At 42.0% G+C, this 18,419-nt stretch overlaps 1 long non-coding RNA gene and 1 pseudogene across 1 annotated transcript; both read left to right on the top strand.

Annotated features, from left to right (window-relative positions):
• The first annotated feature begins 71 nt into the window (after positions 1 to 71).
• Positions 72 to 1,440, top strand: LOC108961807 (uncharacterized). Its single transcript, XR_001990182.3, has 2 exons — positions 72 to 380; positions 655 to 1,440. It is a non-coding gene; the product is annotated as an uncharacterized LOC108961807 (long non-coding RNA).
• Positions 1,441 to 5,450: 4,010 nt separating this feature from the next.
• Positions 5,451 to 18,198, top strand: LOC115483905 (E3 ubiquitin-protein ligase RNF170-like; annotated as a pseudogene).
• The last annotated feature ends 221 nt before the right edge of the window (positions 18,199 to 18,419 follow it).

An 18,419-nucleotide genomic window follows, 5' to 3' on the forward strand; every position in this document is an offset into this window, starting at 1 on the left:
CAATCACAGCGGAGAAGGGGTGCGCTCGTGCCAATCACGGTGAGACCCGTTGGAGGCGGGGGTTGCCGTCACAGCCGCGCCGCCTTCGTGAGGGGCGAGTCGGGATCGTGTCATCCGCCCTGGGCTGTCACCCGCCCCAGGCTGACGCGTGGGCCAAACGCGATCGTGTCACCCGCCCGGAGTGACCTCCTGAGCCGAGAGCGGCCCCGCGTTCCCTGCGCACGGCCCGGGAGGCGCCGCTCCATCCCAACATGGCGGGTGCTGCCGCTTCGTAGCCCGCCCGGCTGTCAGCACTGCCGCGGGCACGGACGGGCCGGGGAGGTCACGGGTGAAGAGCGGCTGTCGTGGTGCAGCATTACCTATGCTTAAGGTGTACTTAGGTCAGTGTACCTGTACCTGCCACAAACATTGCTTCAGAGCAGGGTAAAGAATTGCTTATAAAATAGTTAATAAAAAAAAAGAAAGTTAGGCGAAAATACCATTCAGTTATCTGGGGATGTGAAGCATTAAAAGCACTCTAAGCACGGGCGTGAGGAGCAGCTGCTTTAACCCTTCTAGGTGGTGGGAAATGTGCCCCCTTCCAAAAGGATGGATTGAGAAGGGTTGGGGCAGTTTTACCTACTCTTCATTCATATTGTCATGTCTTCTTTTCAGGCTCAGAGCTGTTCCTGCCCAAAGCCCAACATCCTCCAGTTCCTTGACCTGCCAGCGAGGTGTGAGGTGTGAGCTGTTCCTCCGGAGCAGCTCCTTCCTGCCCGGCTCGCAGCCTAGGCTCTGCATCCAGCCCTCACAGCACATCAAACCCCACCACACGCCTGCTTTTCATCTTGCTTAGTTCACTACATGATAACTAAAATGTACGAGTACTTTTATTTGTTTGATCTTTGTTTTGTTCCAGAAAATACTGTATTTGTTTCATAGGAAGAGGTTAGCCTCATTTGATCAGAATTTACGGATGTCTGAGCCAGGATCCTGTCTGCTATAGCACTCTGCCTCAGGCATTCCAGAGAAAAGTTTCAGCACCTTCCACTAAGGAGATGCATTTATTCTGTCTCTTTCCTATTTCACCAGAAGAACTTACTTAAATTTTCCCTCCACCAGCCTCTTTTACTACAATTTGAACTGTTGTTTTTTTTCTTAGCTGATTCAATTTTATGACCATTTCCATATTGCCTGTTGTTACTGAAGCATACAGGATGGCATTAAACACATCAGTGTTCAGGTCAGCCTAAGAGTGGACTAAGCAACTTGAATAATAACTGCTACAGGCAGCATCTGCTGTTTTTTGGCTGTTCTTCAGGATACATACTTTAATTTTTGTTACTGATTCTACTTTGCCTTACAGAGGTTAAAATTGTAGTAATGACATGATGGTATTTACATAACTATTTCCCCTCCTAGTGTTCTCCAGAACCAATAAAGACTCAGAGTGGACTTGGATTTCTGGAATCCCTATTACTGTTTCCTTCACCAAAGGTTCTTAAAGAGATTTGGTTGCCATGGAAGATTAACATAAATCCCTATTAAAAATAGAATAAGGAATAAAAGGTTTTTACAGTAAAATCCCCCAGAGTTCTGTGCTAGGATTTGTACTGTTTAGCATGCTCATTTTAGTATTTTTAGTATTTTTGCTCTTTTTAAATTTCTACTGGGTTTTGTTTATTTTATCCCTCTTTACTTTGTAGTTTCCATAATTTTATGTCCTTTCCTGAGGACCAATCCTCACTCAGCATCCAGAAATGATTATTCCTTAGGGATGGCAGTGCTGGAAGGGTGATCCAGACTGGGCAGGGCAAGGAGTGAGGCTGAGATCCTGTGTACAGACAAGGCAGGCTGTGCAGGTCGGGTAATCTGGGATTATGTCAGCAGAGATCCACTCACCCCTGTGCTCCCGGCTGCTGCATCCAGGTCAGACGGGCTCCAGGTGGCTGAGTGCTCACCCAGACACAGCGGTGTCAGCACTGCCAGGGCTTGGCTGTGCCTACAGAGAAATAAAATCAGCTCCACACAGAAATCTGCCCAGTTTTTACATCTTTTGAGTCACAGCTAAGCGGGGCACATCAGAAGCTCCCCAGCCCTGGGCAGCTGTGCCTGGAGCTCAGCCATGGGGCAGAAGGGGAACAAAGGGCTCTCTGTGCCTTATGTGGAGTAAGGTGGGTTGGGTTTATTTTGTAAGCCTGGTTGGAGATTTCTTCACGAGCTGCACTTTATATGAATGTCTGTCAGTACATTCTGGGTTTGTGCCAATCAAGGATTATGACCTATATTAACATCCCAGAAACAGGGGAGGCCAGCCAGGCCTGCAGCTCCATCTCCTGCTGTCTGATATCCACCCTTACTATGTTTTAAAGTCAGGTTAAATTACTTCTCTCCACAGGAACTTACATAAAATGTGTTCACTCCTCTTGACAGTGCATCCCTTGCCATCTTGACAAAGCACCTGACAATCTCTCAGTGAGGGCTGTCTTAACTTTCTTAACAAAACAGAAGAATGGCATTTGCTACAATAACTTAATTGCTATTCATAAAAATAAAATCCAGTTCCCTAGGATGTTTTTTTATTATTTTCAATGGGACATATCATTATATCCAGGAATATGAACAATTCTCAGTTCAGTAACTTGGTAGCTGGCTGACAAAAGCCTCATATCCAGACACTTGAATTTTCCCATACTTTGTATGGCACGTATGCAGCTCACTGGTAGCTTAAAAATACTGTTGGAAAATCCTAATTACAGTACTGCATCTAAAAGGGATTTTCCAAGCACCTGGGAACAAAGATGTCAGAATGTAAAAACACTGACCCTTTGTGGTTAGTCATGTACTTGCACATTTCTTGCCTTTAGAAAACAATAAAAAAATCTATCTCCACTTTCCAATCAAATTTAGTAGCTCAGTTGATTTGATTTCTGGAAGTCTGCTCTTCCTGAGCATCTTGCAAAAGCTTTAGGAGCTTTCAGTAATCCCTATGGTGTTCTGTAGTACTGAGACACATCTGAAGTTTTAGATGCAGAAACCAGAATCAACCCAATTCCCAATATGTGTGCAATGAATTATTGCACAATACAAACTGCTCTGATACCTGCTGGGCCACACATCCTTTCACACCCTGTCACAATCCCTGGCACCTTCCTGCCACTTTTGAATCAAACTGTGTGTTGGAAGTTATTCTGCTTTCATGAAGAAAGCAGTGACTATCTGTTTATTCTCCAAATGTGGTCAATTTAGAAGTTATTAAATGGAGTTTATTCAGCACAAGTGAACATCTAAAAATCATAAAATATGAATTTAAAAGCCACTGCTGTGAACCGGAGTTGTTTGTGCCTTTCTGGTCTCTACAGGTTTTGTTTCCCCATTGCTTTTCCCTGCAGATGCTCAGTGGTACTTTCCAGGTCAGTCATGCCCTGAGGGAAAAGGGAGCAATGTCAGGATGATGAGTGTAAAATTTTTTCATTCTGTTACTGAAGTATCTGTTTTGTGAAATACTCTGAAATATATTCCCTGGCTGCTATAGGAGATGAAAGTCATTAAAATCTACTTATTATCAAAATAGTAGGATTTCTGGGTATTTTGTATGTTCTGAAAATCAATACCTTGTCTGAGAGTATCTTCATTAAAGGAGTCTCATATTCAGGCTTTTCTGAAAGGTGGCAATATTTTCACATGGAATAAGCATCTTTCAAGTATTTTCACATTAGATGGAAATACTTTCATCACTTGAGGCCCTTCTTGGAAGTCATTCAACTATGAGAACATTTGCTTTAAATAAAAGAGTGTTTAAGCCAGTGGGATTCCTGAAATTCCTGAGCCATTTATGCTCTTCTTTACACTTTTCTTAGCACATTTTAACTCAGTGAACATTTCCTTATCCCCACAGATTTAATGCTGGTAAGAAACAGTCATCTCATTAAACTCTCAAGGCTTGGGGTGGCATTTCTAGTCTTTTATAATTAATTTTGTTTTGACTGGAGTAATTTCTGGGCTCCTTGGTTGCAGACTCCCAGATAGAGTTATCTTAGCCCATGTGGTAGAGTGTGTATATACAGAGTACAAATGCATGCACACCTTTCACACAGAATAATAATATTGTTTACTATAGGAGCTTCAGAAAAAAATAACTGCTTCTCCAAATAATCATTAAGGCTTATCATATGCCAGTGAGGAAGGTATTGATAAACTGAAACAGAAAATATGTGATATCACATTAAATTCCATAAAAAGCTATACTGGAGACAAAGCAGGTCTCAGGTAGCAAACTACCGACCTACATTTATGAAAGAGACTGTGACCAGATCTTGTAATTGCACCTTTAGGCATCATCCAGCAAGAAAGAAACGGTAACATCCTTAAGGAATTATCTGCCTCAACTATTTCAGGGAAAAATATCAGAATTGGCAACTTTTAAGAACAGTGACTTGAACAGAATAAAATATTTACACCTCTGCAGCATCATTTCTGCTCAACAAAACCCCGGTTGGGCACTGCACCCTCCCTCCCCTGTTCTCACTGACTCAGTAGTTTCCCTGACATTTGTTCATCTCCCATTTATGCTTTTTTATTTCTGCTTTTCCATTTACTTCCTCACTGATATTTGCACTTCTATTTTAGTATCCTTATCTTTTTTTAGTGAACAAGGTCACAAGTGAGAGTGGGCTTTGGCAATTCCAATGTTATCCGGCTGACGTTAATTGACATCATGGAGCTGTTGGCAGTGTCATGGCAGCAGCCCCTCTGCAAATGCACATGTATTAAATGTCTCAGATACAATTTCAGTTTGTGCCCAGGACAAAAAATGCAGCACTGGGATATGAACTATGGCAGAGACCTGCTGGTCACGAGCACAGTGACCCTTTGAGATCCTGTTCCACAGGTGTGCTGAAAAGGTGACTCCTAAGGCACCAGTTTGGCAACTGGGTTTGTGTCCCAGTTTTGTGCCATAAAGCTTCTGATCCTCAGACTATCCTCACACTTAATACTGTGCACCAAATACCTCCAGTACTCACCAGAGTCAGGGATTAATCCACAGGTAAGATCAGAAACATGTTTTTTTCAAGATCAGGGAAATCAAAAACTCAATTTCCAAGAAGTAACCTCTTTGATTCTGTGCCAGGTTACTGGTATGTATTGCTAGGACAGTGAATTCTGGTAATATCTTTAATCTCTCTAAATAAAATAATTTTCAGAACCCTATGTTCCATTATACCACTTATATATCATTATCTTATTATTCAGAAACATTATTACCAGCACAGAAGATTTACCAAATAAAATGTTAGTAACTTGATCATTATTTTTAAATGGAAAATTAACAGCTAAGTTATTAAAGAATATTCCTTTCTCAATATCTGAAAGTTAGTGTGAAAAGCACTAAAAGACGTATTTTTAATATTGAAGAAGTTTTCTTTAGTGGAAGAAGAGTCTGTGTTCAGAAATAGAAACACTGGGTGAAAATGTCCCAGCCAACACTTGCTATTGAGTACGACAACAGTGTCTCAAACCCAACCATAGGTGACAGAGTAGGAGAGCTACAGGTGTGTGAAGTGTGAGTTGTCCTGATACTGCAACATTTATGTATTAAATAAAAAGTGATTTTGTACCTACCTGTCAAAACTGAGTTCAGATTTCCCATCATTTCTATGTCAATGCCATTTTTCTTGGTTTTATTTGAAAATAGAGTTCAGTTTGCCTCAGAATTTTGAACACATTTTCTTTCATGTTTGAAGGTTCTCTTGCTATGGCATATTCCAAAGAGGGAAAGCCAACTCCCACAGCAGGGGTTGAGCCTCTCTTGGACAGACTGCCAGCGAGGTTGCAATTATATTTTTAGTTACTGCATTTTGCACTTGGATCATTTTTTAAGATAAAGGCTAATCTTGTCTGTCCCTTCTGTTTGCATTTAGAGATTTCTCCCTTGCTTTCGTGCTGCTCTCCAACAGCTGCTCTGTTTTGCTCAGGCACAGGAACCAGGGACACACCGGTTCTGAGCTGAGCTCAATGAAGCCTCCTACATATCCAGCAACCCCCACTCTCACATTCCAGGGTGGAATTCAGTCACAGATGGGACTCACTGGGGGTGTGTCATGCAAAAGCCCATCTCAGTTAAAACCCCCTCAGTTTGTGTCAAAGGCCATCAGGCAGGCCCTACTCCAGAACAGTGCCAGAAGCGTTTCACACCTTCACACCTCTCAGCCCCATCTTTGTACCTCACAGGCTTCATTTTTGGTTAGGTAGGCTTTTGTGGAGTACATCAAGAGACTGGATGTGTAAAATTGGGAATTAATAATTCCAGTGGTTGGCATGTCCAGACCTGTTGGCTTTGATGGGACTATTCAACTGTGCAAACTAAAATAGGCATGGCAGTGTTTGCCAGCTCAAACTCCAGAGCCAAAACAAGGAGCTCATTAAGAGCAAACACTGGTCCTGGCACTGCAGTTGTGCTTTACAGACCCAACGAAAGATCAAGCACCAAAAAAGCCCAACCTACAATTGAGACAAATGGATACAGGATTCCAACTTTCAGGCATGTAGTGGGACCAAAATGTCAGCAAGGCAACAGCAACGGCTGGCCTGGGGCAATCATGGATTGACTGATTTAATGAACATTCACAGAAGTTTGGATTTTCCTGTGTTCATTATCTTCCTCAAAATATTCTGGAGCTACGTGAAAGGAACCTTGCTATTATTTAACAGCCTTTCTCTGTGTCAAATTCAGTCAAATTCAGTGAGTTAGGACAAATAAAATCTCAGTTTCCCCATTGAAGCCTGTGTACTGATGGAACTGAAAGAAAGTTCCTTGCTGTCCTGCATCCAGCTGTACCTGGGGGCAGGGGAAATGCTTTCAACAGCACACGTGAGCAGTAATAGGCTTAGAGTGACATAAAAAATGAACCCAAAATCCTGTTTCTTCAAACAGTGCAGAACTAAGTCTGCAGATTCCAAGACAAGTGTGTCTGTGGTAAGACCTGAGTGACTGCAGTAGACACACAGCACACAGCCCCTGGCAAGCAGAAGGAAATCTGGGTTCTTTCTACCTTTAAAATAGTATCTTTTGCTATTATTTAATTAGAAGGGGTTTCACCTCTCTTAGTACTAACTCAATGCTTGAGTGGCCTAGCTAAAACAGACTGACCTAAGGTGTTCAAACCATTTTCCAGAGTATCAGCAATCCTGTCTAAAAACCACAGGACTGACATCTCTGCTAGCAGCCTTTATGAACTTAACACATTGAGCAGAGAACCTGGGAAAAGGTTGGAGAGAATGTCACTGCCTATACCACGTTCTCTGGACAACCAAACTGCTCCAGCTTCTGCATCTGCCAGTCTGGCACCTTTAATAAGTAATTAAATCACACTGTGGACGTGAATACATTCTTGGATAAATAATAAATGACAGCTCTCACACTGGCAAGCGAGCACACAGGCATACCCAGGGCAGGAAATCACACACAGCATTTCATTTTTTTCTAATTTATCTGTAACAAAGTGAGGAAGATGCCCTGGGGACTGGTGACTAACAAGGAGCATTGTTTATGCTACAAATCCCATCCGGTTATTAGGCTTTGAAAAGTGCTTTGTTTAGCTTATCAGTACTTCAGCAGGAATGCCAGGGGCAGTATTTCTGTTCTAAGTGTTTTTCTATTCCAATATTACTGACATATAAGAGGTTATGTGTTACCTGAGGGCTGAATATTTGGCTTGTGCTTCAGTGCCTTGTTGAATCAGGATCAGGTTGGTGAACACTGCACAAAACCAAGCCCTGAACACACTTCCTTATCAATTTTACAGCATTAAATTGAAGAACACCTTTACATAAATCAAACCTTTCTCAAGGACCATAGAACAGGACTAAGAATAAATACCCTATGTCATATTAATGCCCATCATTAAAAATTACCTCAACATGTTAGACCTTCTGCTTAAATTCTGCACTTCACTTAAGATGTGGACAAATTTGTATTACACAACCTAAGTCTGCTGTTATGCAATTCCAAAGTATCACAAGTGTCTGGCAAGTTTTAGAGATGTTTCACAACAGCACTGATAAGCTGCTCCTCTGTCAAGAGATCAAAATACCTACGGTTTGCCCTTGATTCAAGTTAATATTTAAAAATAGGAATGCAAGTTTTTTATTTGCCTCAGGTACATTTTCAATGATGTTAAATGTCTTTTAGGGGAGAAGATTTAGAAATAGAGGATATTATTTTCAGATGGAAAAAACCTACATTTCATTTCATAATTTATAAAACCTGAGAGTCCCTTGCTAACTAAATTAATAATAGGCAAATAAAGGAAACTAAATTGGGCAATTAAATTATTAATTGGCAAATAAGGCATAATTGGCCATGCAGAATGATTCCATACCAACAGTGTCACTGACTCAGCTCCTCTCAAACATTTTTGCTAAGAGGAATGGCAAACTCAACCTCATGTAGGTCTCCTAGACCACTGTAAGAAGTGGTTAGGAGATAGGAATAAATAATTGAAGTATTTATTTAGACGTTTTATCATTAGATTACTTTTGGAAAATCCACATGAATCAACTCTTCCTTCTAAAATGCCCTGGTTTTTATTTGCTAATGGTTGGTTTAGATCTGGATTGCCAAACTATGAGCTGTACAGTGTAGTCTCCCTTGTCTTCTGAACTGGCCTTGTAACTGAGACTGGGAGCAGCTGCTCCCCTGCCAGAGCAAAGTGCCACTGTCACCCCTCCCTGACAACTTCAAACCTCAAAGCAGGGGCTGCTTTACTGAACAATGCCATGTGCTTGTGGAAAAAACAATAAATGTTTGTGAGCACTCGACCTGCTGAGGGTTTTTAAACTTTAAAAACCTCTCCTCAAAGATGCTGATGAGAACGGACTCACCACGGATGCTTTAGAGCTAAATTTCCTTGTGGTAAAACTGGAAGATGTTTGAGCTGAGCTGTGTCACAGAGATAAAGGTTTATACCCAGGAGCTTCTGGCTTCGTAGCCAACTAACAGATCAGTGTTTCACGCCTTCCTTTTGTGGGCAAGAATTAAAAATGTATCAAATTTGGTGGCTGGGGTTTAGTACAATGGGCTGGCTTGGTTTTGCAGAGTTATACTAGAATTATTTTCTGAAATGCATAGCTTTCATTTTTAGCCAAAAGATGTGTCCAGATCTGAAAAGCTCCTTTTTCTCAAAAATCTGACTGTCACAGTTTGAAAGCCTGGCTCCTGGTGAGGTACCTACATGAAGAATTCCTTTGCAAATCTGACCTATGGAAATGTGACCTCAGTGAACACCTGTGCTGTGCAGTGAGAAAGAAATAGAAACATAAGGATCTGATTCCTAAAAAACTTTAAGGCTTTCTCTGGATCTTTGAATTCTGTTTTTCAGAATAATTTGCTTCTGAATTTGGAGTTTGGTTTTGATTGGGCTTCTTTCCTTTCATTTCCTCAAAATGAATCAAATTGACTTCTATTGGACCAAACATTTTATCATTCAGTCCTGGCTGAGGATTCCCAACAAAAGACAATCAGATCCAAATATAAGACTGTGCAATAGTCATTCCTAACGGCACTTGCAATGTTTCCAGCCTAAAATGTTAGGAGCAATGACAATTTTAATAGTGCTGTTTGAAGTAACACACAGAATTACTGCATGAGAGGAAGCTCCCTAAAAATTTGTCATTTTAGGCAAAGTTACACTAAACATTTTATTTGGTTAGGACTGGATTGGATAAGTGCCATCAAAACCTCAAAGCCTCATGCCACAAACACTGACTGCCATAATCAATCTCTAATTCAATCACAGTTCAAATGTTCAAAGGCCAGCTCAGGATTTTGGAAGGGGTAAATTAGTTCTGGCAGCCTTACAGCAATCTCAGATAGCATCTGTCTTCTCCTTCTATCAGATCCAGCTGGGCGGGCCCCTCATCACCATTGATGCTGGTTAGAGCCAACTCCAGCATCATTGGGAGTGCTTGGACTCAATAAATCAGAAATTTGATTATGTGCAGATAATCTATTAAAAATAAATGACAGACCTGAAGTGTTTTTCCCAGCTGATCGACTCAGGACAAGACTAAACCACTGATGTCTGAGCTGAAGGTGACCCCAAGTCCCTTTTTCCTCCCAAATGCTCTGTTAGTGCAGTTAGAGGAAAGAGTGTCCATACCAGGTGAAACCAGGCCCATCTTGCCTTGGGACCTGCTGGACTCAGGAATTCCTAGCATCCATAAGAATGTCCATGGCTTTACTGTGTATGTAAGGAACTGCTTGGTTTTGTGCCCTCTGGATCTGCCACCCCTGGTCATCCTGTAAGAGCTGATAGAGTTTCCCACCTTGCCTCACTCATTTCCTTGAGAGATCACAAGGAAATATAAAATGTGATGTCACAATCCTGGATTTGAATGATGATTGAATGATTTTTATTCTTCCTACACACACACTTATTATTCACACAGTGTAGGACCACTGCCTGGATCTTTGCTGTAATTCCTAGTCCTAGTCAAATGCTCTGGGAACAGAGCTTGAGCATTTGCAGGGTCTCAACAGGCCCTTGCACTCAATCTGATGAGTTTCCAGCCCCTCTGCCTGGTGCCTGAGCTCAGCAGCCAGAACTGGTATCATCAGCAACACTAAATATTCCATTTTCCTGTTTTCTGAGCAGCACAAACTCTCTTTCTGCAGACTTGCTCATGAGTCATCTGGAAATAAACCATAATCACTTGTCCCCCAGGAGTCATATATAAGTTAATTACTGTACAAGACAAGCTAATACAAAATACACAAGAGATTCCAACTTGTTGAGGTTGCAGAGGGCAAGGGAACCTTTCAGAATTTCCGTTGGTTACAGTCTGGGAATGCTGGGCTTCCCTTGACTCCATATCTATCACATAACCAGAAACACATTTTGTTCTCTTTGTTGTAGGAGACAAAGCTAAAGAAATGTGGGTGTTATTCCTGTGCACAAATAGACTAGATACCTAATTAACCTGTGTGTGCAGTGTTGGTAAACACCACTGCTCTGGGCTGCAGCTGACAGAAACCATCACTGCTTGTCCAGCTAAGAGGATGTTCTGGATCTGCAAATGCCCTCCAGCCCTGCATAGGAAGTCAGAATGGAATGGGATGTTCTAGATGAATTTTAGGTGCCACTGTGTGAAATAAAATCTGCTTGCCTGAAGTTCTGCGTCCTGGACTTGGATCTGACCATCGCTGTGGTGTCTTATTCCTACCCAGCCATCCTTTGCTGGGCTATTGTGTGGTTGTTATCTCTGCAGGAGACAATCTTATCAGTGCAGGGAAAGGAAAATCTGAAAACAATGAAAAGGCCTTTGGCATCTGACATTTTTCTGTTGGGGATGGAAATAAAAACATTTATAACCTCACAGTAAAGGAGCAAGATTTTTCCAGTAGCTACAGAAACACTATTTTTAAGGAAAAGCCCTGGAAAAGCCCTTGAAAATCATTGAATCAAAGTTATGGCACATTAGTTTAAAACCTCCAGTTGCTCTTAATTACAGATCCTCATTACAGGAGGAAAGAATGGTATGAATGGGGCTGATTTAAAATTACTCATTTGGTGAATTCAAAGTTTTAGACCTGGCTCTGGCAAGAGACCTTGTTTCCTGAACACTCATCTGGATTCTCTTTGCCATTCAGCTTATGGTACAGAGAGAATCCCATTCTGGCATCCCAGGAAGGCAGAGAACACACCAGACTTTATTTCAGCACATTTAAGTGACAGACACAACTGCAGAGGAGGAGGGAAACAGTGACAATTAGTTCTGTGTGATATCTACACTGAGTTTCTGTGACTCTCTGCTAATCACAGTAAATTATTATTAAAGAACTGAATATGTCAATCAAATTACTAATTTTGTGAAGACTCTGCACTACCTCTCTCCCAGGAGCCACAGCAGCTCCAGCTGCCCCACCTGCCTCCAGTGAGCCCCTCTCCCAGCAGAAACCAGCTGTGGGCACTTATTCTGTGGGAAGGGTTCTGGACTGACAATGCAGGCACTACTTACACAGGCTACTAAACGAGGCATTCTTCTAGCAGCAATCTCAAGGCCTGTGTAAGAACTAGGACCAAGCCCTTCTCCCTGGAGTTAATGTAGGTCCTCACTAGAAGCAGGAGAAATCCCATTTTTATATTCCGTGAAGAATCAGTATTTTTTCATCGCTTTCACATCTACAAAGTGCCGCTTTTGAAATGCCCATGAAGTCTTAGGCTGCCAAAAAGTAACAGATGATCTCAGAGGATACTGTTAAATTACAATACAAACTTGTGGAATGGGTAAAATGCACCAGAAAATCACACTATTTGTATTCGACTATGCAAAAAATCCCCAACCTATTACAAAAATCAACAGTCCAATAATCACATTTGTAAGTGTGAAAGCTCGAGATATAACAAACATGAAGTCTCATCTTCAAGCATGAACTCACTTCTGAGAAGACAACTTGTCTTTTTAATCAGCAGCATAAAAATCCAGCTGTCCCATAAAATTAATTTCTATGGGTAAAAATCAGGAGTAGGACATAGCAGGCTTAGGTCTTGTTCTGTCCCACATTCTTGTTTCCCATGTGAAAATTTGCCTAAAATAAAAGAGTGATCTAGCCATAATTACACTGGTTTGCAGTCCTGTTTTTACACAAACAAAGGTAGTGGAAGTTCCATTTTAAAGAATTCAGTAAGTTGGTTTCTAGTCATGCATAAAGGTTTTTTAAATCTGTTTACTGTTTTTAAGTAAATCTGTGTGGTCTTGCTGAGGAAAATTGTTCAAAGACATCTCATCCCAACGTAAACTCACTAACTCTTTATTCCAACGCAGGATCTGTTTAACAGGAAAGGGAGAGAACAGATATAGAGGGTCCTTCTGTCAAGGCAGCCCCTGGTGTGGGCTCCTGTCCTCCCCCAGAGGAGGTATCCCATCTCCAGTCACTGGATAATCTGTGTAAAACCCTAATTCTCCAGACAAACCTGTCTGCTAAACGCCTTCTTTGAGGCTCTGAGCCATATGGTTGGGATTACAGCATTTAAATAGTTTTTCCAATGGAATACAAGGATGAAGCACAGAATAGTGGAGGGAAGTATGTCCATAATTGCATTTATAAAGGGATTTCAGGATTTTTAAGGCCCATGTTCTGTACCACTGGAGCCAGTGTGAGCTTGGCACCTTGAAGCAAGTGCAAGTTATATTTACAAGCCATTCACACTTTTTTCACCATGCTATAAAAAGATCTAAGTACAAAGGAGAACATCGGGCCGTGTTGTTAATGCTGGTGCAATAAAAGCACATTTTTATCTTTAGGATAAAGATAACAGAGCACAGCCCCACGTCACCACTGCCACTATGCCCATCCTCTGGGAGCACAACAACAAATCAGGGAATCCCCAACAGCCAGGGACACCTCTGGGAGACACCATGTAATACTTCCGGTTGTTTCATGTTTTTCTAACACTGTTTTATAACATACAGGAAAAGGAGGCTTTGAACAGAACCCATCCAGGACAAACAGCAACCACATGGCCTCAAAACCTGTTTCAAATAATGCCTCAGTAGTTGAAGTTTCAAGTACAAAGATAGACATAACAACAAAGAGCATCAACTTCCCTCTTTCCCCGGCCTGGTTAATTTTCCCTTTTCCATCTGTGAGTATGACCTAATGATACAGACTTTATTTGTATTTAATTTTGAGATCTGTAGAGGAGAAGTACCATATACAAGCTTGGTCTATGTTGTTTTTCTTAGCTGTACATACTTGGCCAGGCTTTCCTTCCCTCCACACCATTATTTACACTCTGGAGCACTGACTCCAGTGTGATGCATTATCCATGTTATGGCTGTTTATAGAGTAGAAGTGGTCTCTGTAACATGTCTGTTTTTCATGTCTTAAACCAATAAAACTTTTACATTGGGCTTATCAAAACCATTCTGTGTAGATCTAAGTCTGTTGTGACTGAAATCAGTAATAAAACTTCTCTTGATGCCCCGTGGAACAGAGCTAAGGCAACACTGAGCTCTCTTAATAAATTCCGCTCCGGTAAAAGTTTTATTTAAAAAATGTGGTTAACCCAAAGCTTTTAAAGAAGATTAATGTGGACTTATAAAAAATGTCTGATTTTATTATTAGTAGTAATTCATACAGTTTGTCCTGAAGTTTTCCTTTTCAGCTTCAGTTTGAACCATATGTTCAGGAAGTTCAACTGAAAAGCGATCCTTCAGCAATATTATTTTTTTCCAATTAACAATAACCACAGTGGTATTTTAGAGAAACCTACAGAGTCCCTCAGAAGGTTGTGGAGTGGGATAGATTAAAACAGGATTTTGTCAATTTTATGAAAAATTCACTGAAGGACAAATGGGTCAACTTCAGAGGAGTCCTTCCTTTCCTGTTCTACCAAACAAAGGATTCTGAGTGCAGCAAATCTTAGTTTCCATGGGATTCTTTTGTGAAAGGCCTTGAAGGACTCTGGGATCCATCAGTGCCCCATTGGTCTTGCTGGGACTGAGCACAGGCGCAGCAGTGCAGCCGTGGGGATCCCCAGACTTTGATCCACCACCCCAGGGGGTCAAAACCAGTCAGAGGTGATGGGTGTCAAACACAAAACTCAAGGAGAAGCTGGAAGCTGAGTGCCAGACTGGGTTCACACAGACTGGATGGGGATTTAGGAATAAACACAGCTGTGGGCTCAGCCAAACACTCTGTGTGTGCAAACAAAACACAAAAGGCACAAAAAAAAATCCTGCACTCAAATGAAAATGAGTAAAAAGCACAAGTCAGAGTGAGGTTCATAAAAATACCTTTGGGCCAAATTTCACATTCCCAGTCCTTGTACACATGATGTAACTGATGGCATCAGGAACATGTTTTTTTCTGGATTTCAAACATGGTTTGTCTCAAATTCCCTTTCTCAGTGACAGCAGATGAGGTGATGCTGGGTGCAGAACCCCTGCACTGAGGGCTCCTGGAGACTTCTTGTTACAGCACAGCTCACAAACTCCTCACTGGCTATTTTTAAGAACAAAGATCATTGTTCAGCTCAACAGAACAATCCCATCAAAATGGCAGCACAATGTTGTGCTGCTGTTTTCACTGGGTTCCCTGTCAAGTTGCATCAGTTGAAATGCTGAGAGGTTTTGTTTCCCTGACCTGTCACACTGCTCGCTGTGCCCCGGAGCTGCCAGTCAAGCTGGGCTGCTTCTGCTGAGATGCTGTTTGTGCTTTGCTGGGTTTGTTGGTGGTGCCAGCCATGACATTCAATTTTCCTGTTTTCTGACCAGCACTAACTCACTGCTGTCACTGCATGTGCAGCCTAATCTTACTGTCCTCACACTCTGACCCCCTTCACTCCTGAAACCTCTCTATATTGTACATGGAAATCAGCAGCAGTCTGGGTAAAAAAGGATGCAGCAATTGGCTTTTCCAGAGGTACAAGCTGCTCCTTGGCTGTGCCTGCTGGTTTATCTGGGATAACTGGCCCTGGAAGTCACTCTGGACAACTCCACCTTGATGCAGCTGCAATGCTTCTGTCCACAGGCACACCTAATCCTGAGGGCTTCAGCCATGACCCAGGGAACTTCCAGAGAAAGATCCACAGGGAAAGAAGCTGTGGAAAGGAAATCCTCCCCTAGCTGATAAGTAAATCTCTGCACATACCTTTGCTCTGTAGAAGAGCAAAGGCTCCATTTTTGCAGTCACTTTGCAGAAGAAAACCATGTGTTAAACATAAAGAATCACATTCATTTTCACAGTCTGTTCTAGAAAGAAGGTTTATTAATCCTGCCAATTTCCCTGTAAACATTAAATAACCTCCAATATGTTTAGCATATCTTCATTTTTTAATTTGGGAGGTTGCTGCCTGACCTCCTACTGGAGGCACAGTCCCTGGTTAGCAGCACTAACCTGCCCTCCCTGCAGACAAAGGTAATATTTACCTCTGTCTGCATTCTGACACATGCCAAACAACAAGCTTGAGCTCTTGGGATCAGATTTATTTATCCTCTAATTTTCCCACAACATTTCAAAACCCACTTGGGCTTGAATGATCCTGCAGCCATTTGCATTTATCATTTGACACATGTCAGATCAAACAACTCTGTGAAATATCAAACAGGCCTCCAGCATTTTTCTTTTGTGTAGTTTATTGAATCTCTGGGGTAACATTCCACAAAAAGCAGCATGGAAGTTCCTAATCTCACCAGGCCCCAGTCAGAGGTTGCTTGTTGTACTGGGAGGCTGGATACAGGGGAAAAAAGGAAAATGTTCTTTATTGTGGAACTGTGTTGCTTTTCACACCTCTTGTGAGAAGCAACATAATAAGCTGAGGAAACAACCTTGACCCCTAAGTGTTTATAAATCAGCATTTGCTGAGTGAGTAGCACATAACAAATGGATTGAAAGAGACCCAGCAAGGAAAACCAGTCTGTACTGTTGTGTGATTACCTTCTGACACAGGTACTGAAAATACTGTGGTGAAATGTTACCATTCTGATGCATCCAGAATCTTCTAGTGAAGATGCTTCTGGAATTCTTACCTGGAGAAGTCCTGCAGTTGCCCTGGCAGGGAGGAGAACACAGTGTGCCATGAAAAGCCTTGTTAATTAAAAAGCAGACCTAGAGAGGGTCAGGCTGGACCTTTCAAATCACTCAGATTTGAACTGCAGGATTTTAACTTGCCTCTAAAATTTCAAATCAGATTCCAGTAGAAAGCAGCTGGATTTTTCCTCAGGTATTGCCAAATCCAAACAGTTCACACTTGCTCTGCCCTTTCTTAATGCTGGGATCCCAGTTCCCAGAAGTATTCTGTGTCAAGCAGAATCCTTTCTTTTCCAAGGGCTGGGGCAGCAGGGATCCCTTTTAGAAGGGTTCCTCTGGATACTGTACCATGACTGAACAGTGTAGGGGCATGTGGACAGCACAGAAAGGTTCTGCATTCAAGAGGTTTTAACTTTCAAAGTGCTTAAGAGACACATGGAACTGAAATGCATCAGAATACAAAATAACCAATCTCATATGAACATTTGGTTTGCAGGTTACCTGTATGACAGGCTGTCATTCCTGACTCTTGCCTTGTGAGGCCTCCTCACCCAGGTGGGTCTCATGGGGTTTTTTCCTAAGAGTTTCTCTTTGTTTCTTTGGAACCATCAAATTCTTTTCTTCTCCATGTGAGCGAAGCCTGGGCCTCTCTGCAGGACTCTTGGAGCAGCTGATGACACGGTGGTTGCTTCCCCTCTTTTAATTTACATGATAAAAATCTGTCAGCAAGTTGCACCTGAAGGGGTGAGGATGGCAGGGTCTGCAGCTCAGGGGCCTGACCGACCCCAGCTGGGGCCCTTGGCCAAAATTCCTCAAGCCATGACTGAGGCTTTTCTTGGATTGGGGCAGTGGGATGGGTTTGCCACTGTGCTGCTGCCACAGGCTGAAGGAGTCAGCAGGTCTTGGCATGGCCAAGGCACTCGATGTGGAGCCCTCAGAGGGCAGTTTTACAAGAATGCCTCAAGCCACAATCAGAGTTTAACACTACAGTGCCTATCGACCTGCAGCTGAAGAGTGTTAGAACTCTTGAACTTTAACATTTTACTTCTCGGCTCAATTTGAAGTAAATTTTAATTTGAGAACATGGCAAACTGAACAATTTGCTAATTCTTGTATAACACAAGGATGGCCAGGCAGTCTCACTGCAAAATGCTGCAGCAGTGTTTGTTATCACAGCTGATTTCTCAGCCACTGGGATACAGAGCTCTCACAGCTCTGGCTTTAAAATGGATCATATGAAACTGGTAGGCACACTGGCTTGGAACAAAAATGCAGCTATAAAGTACAAGTATCTTAAGGGGAGGAAGGCATTAAAGGCCATGCAGGAAGTGTGAACAGATCTCTGTAACTGTGTCGTGCAAGCCCACACAAGGCACAGGGAGTCCTTGAAGCCTGTGCATCTACATTTTACACCAAGGCAGTGTGATTGTTTGTTCCCTTTCCAGACTCCTTACACCCCTCGTGCTAAATCCTTCTACCAGTTCAGCCAGAGAAATCGAGGCCAGTTTGAGGATAATGATATAAATAGCAGGAAGTTTATGGAAACTTTGCTGAAGTTGTTTGTGTTGAGCTGCAAAGAGGTAAAAGTGCTGGTGCAGTGCCAGGCAACCCTCCACATCTGTCCCTGTATAACCTGTACCTTTGTTATCCATTTGGAGTCTGTGGACTTCATTTTTACACACTAATTGCATATTAAAATAGAGATATTAAGATTTATGAATACTTACTGATTACAACACACTGGTCTCCAATTGCTTTTTCCCACTCTGTCTTTTCAGCTGACAGATTTTATCGTGCCCCTGAGATGGGAGCTCTTGACACCCCACTATGTCAGAGTAATTTTTTTGCTTGTTTTACTCTTTTTGTTAAGAAGTTTCTTCATTTTATTCTCATCAACTTTCATTGT

The sequence above is a fragment of the Serinus canaria genome, chromosome 8 (assembly GCF_022539315.1).
Source record: "Serinus canaria isolate serCan28SL12 chromosome 8, serCan2020, whole genome shotgun sequence".
In the NCBI taxonomy this organism is placed as follows: Eukaryota; Metazoa; Chordata; class Aves; order Passeriformes; family Fringillidae; genus Serinus; species Serinus canaria.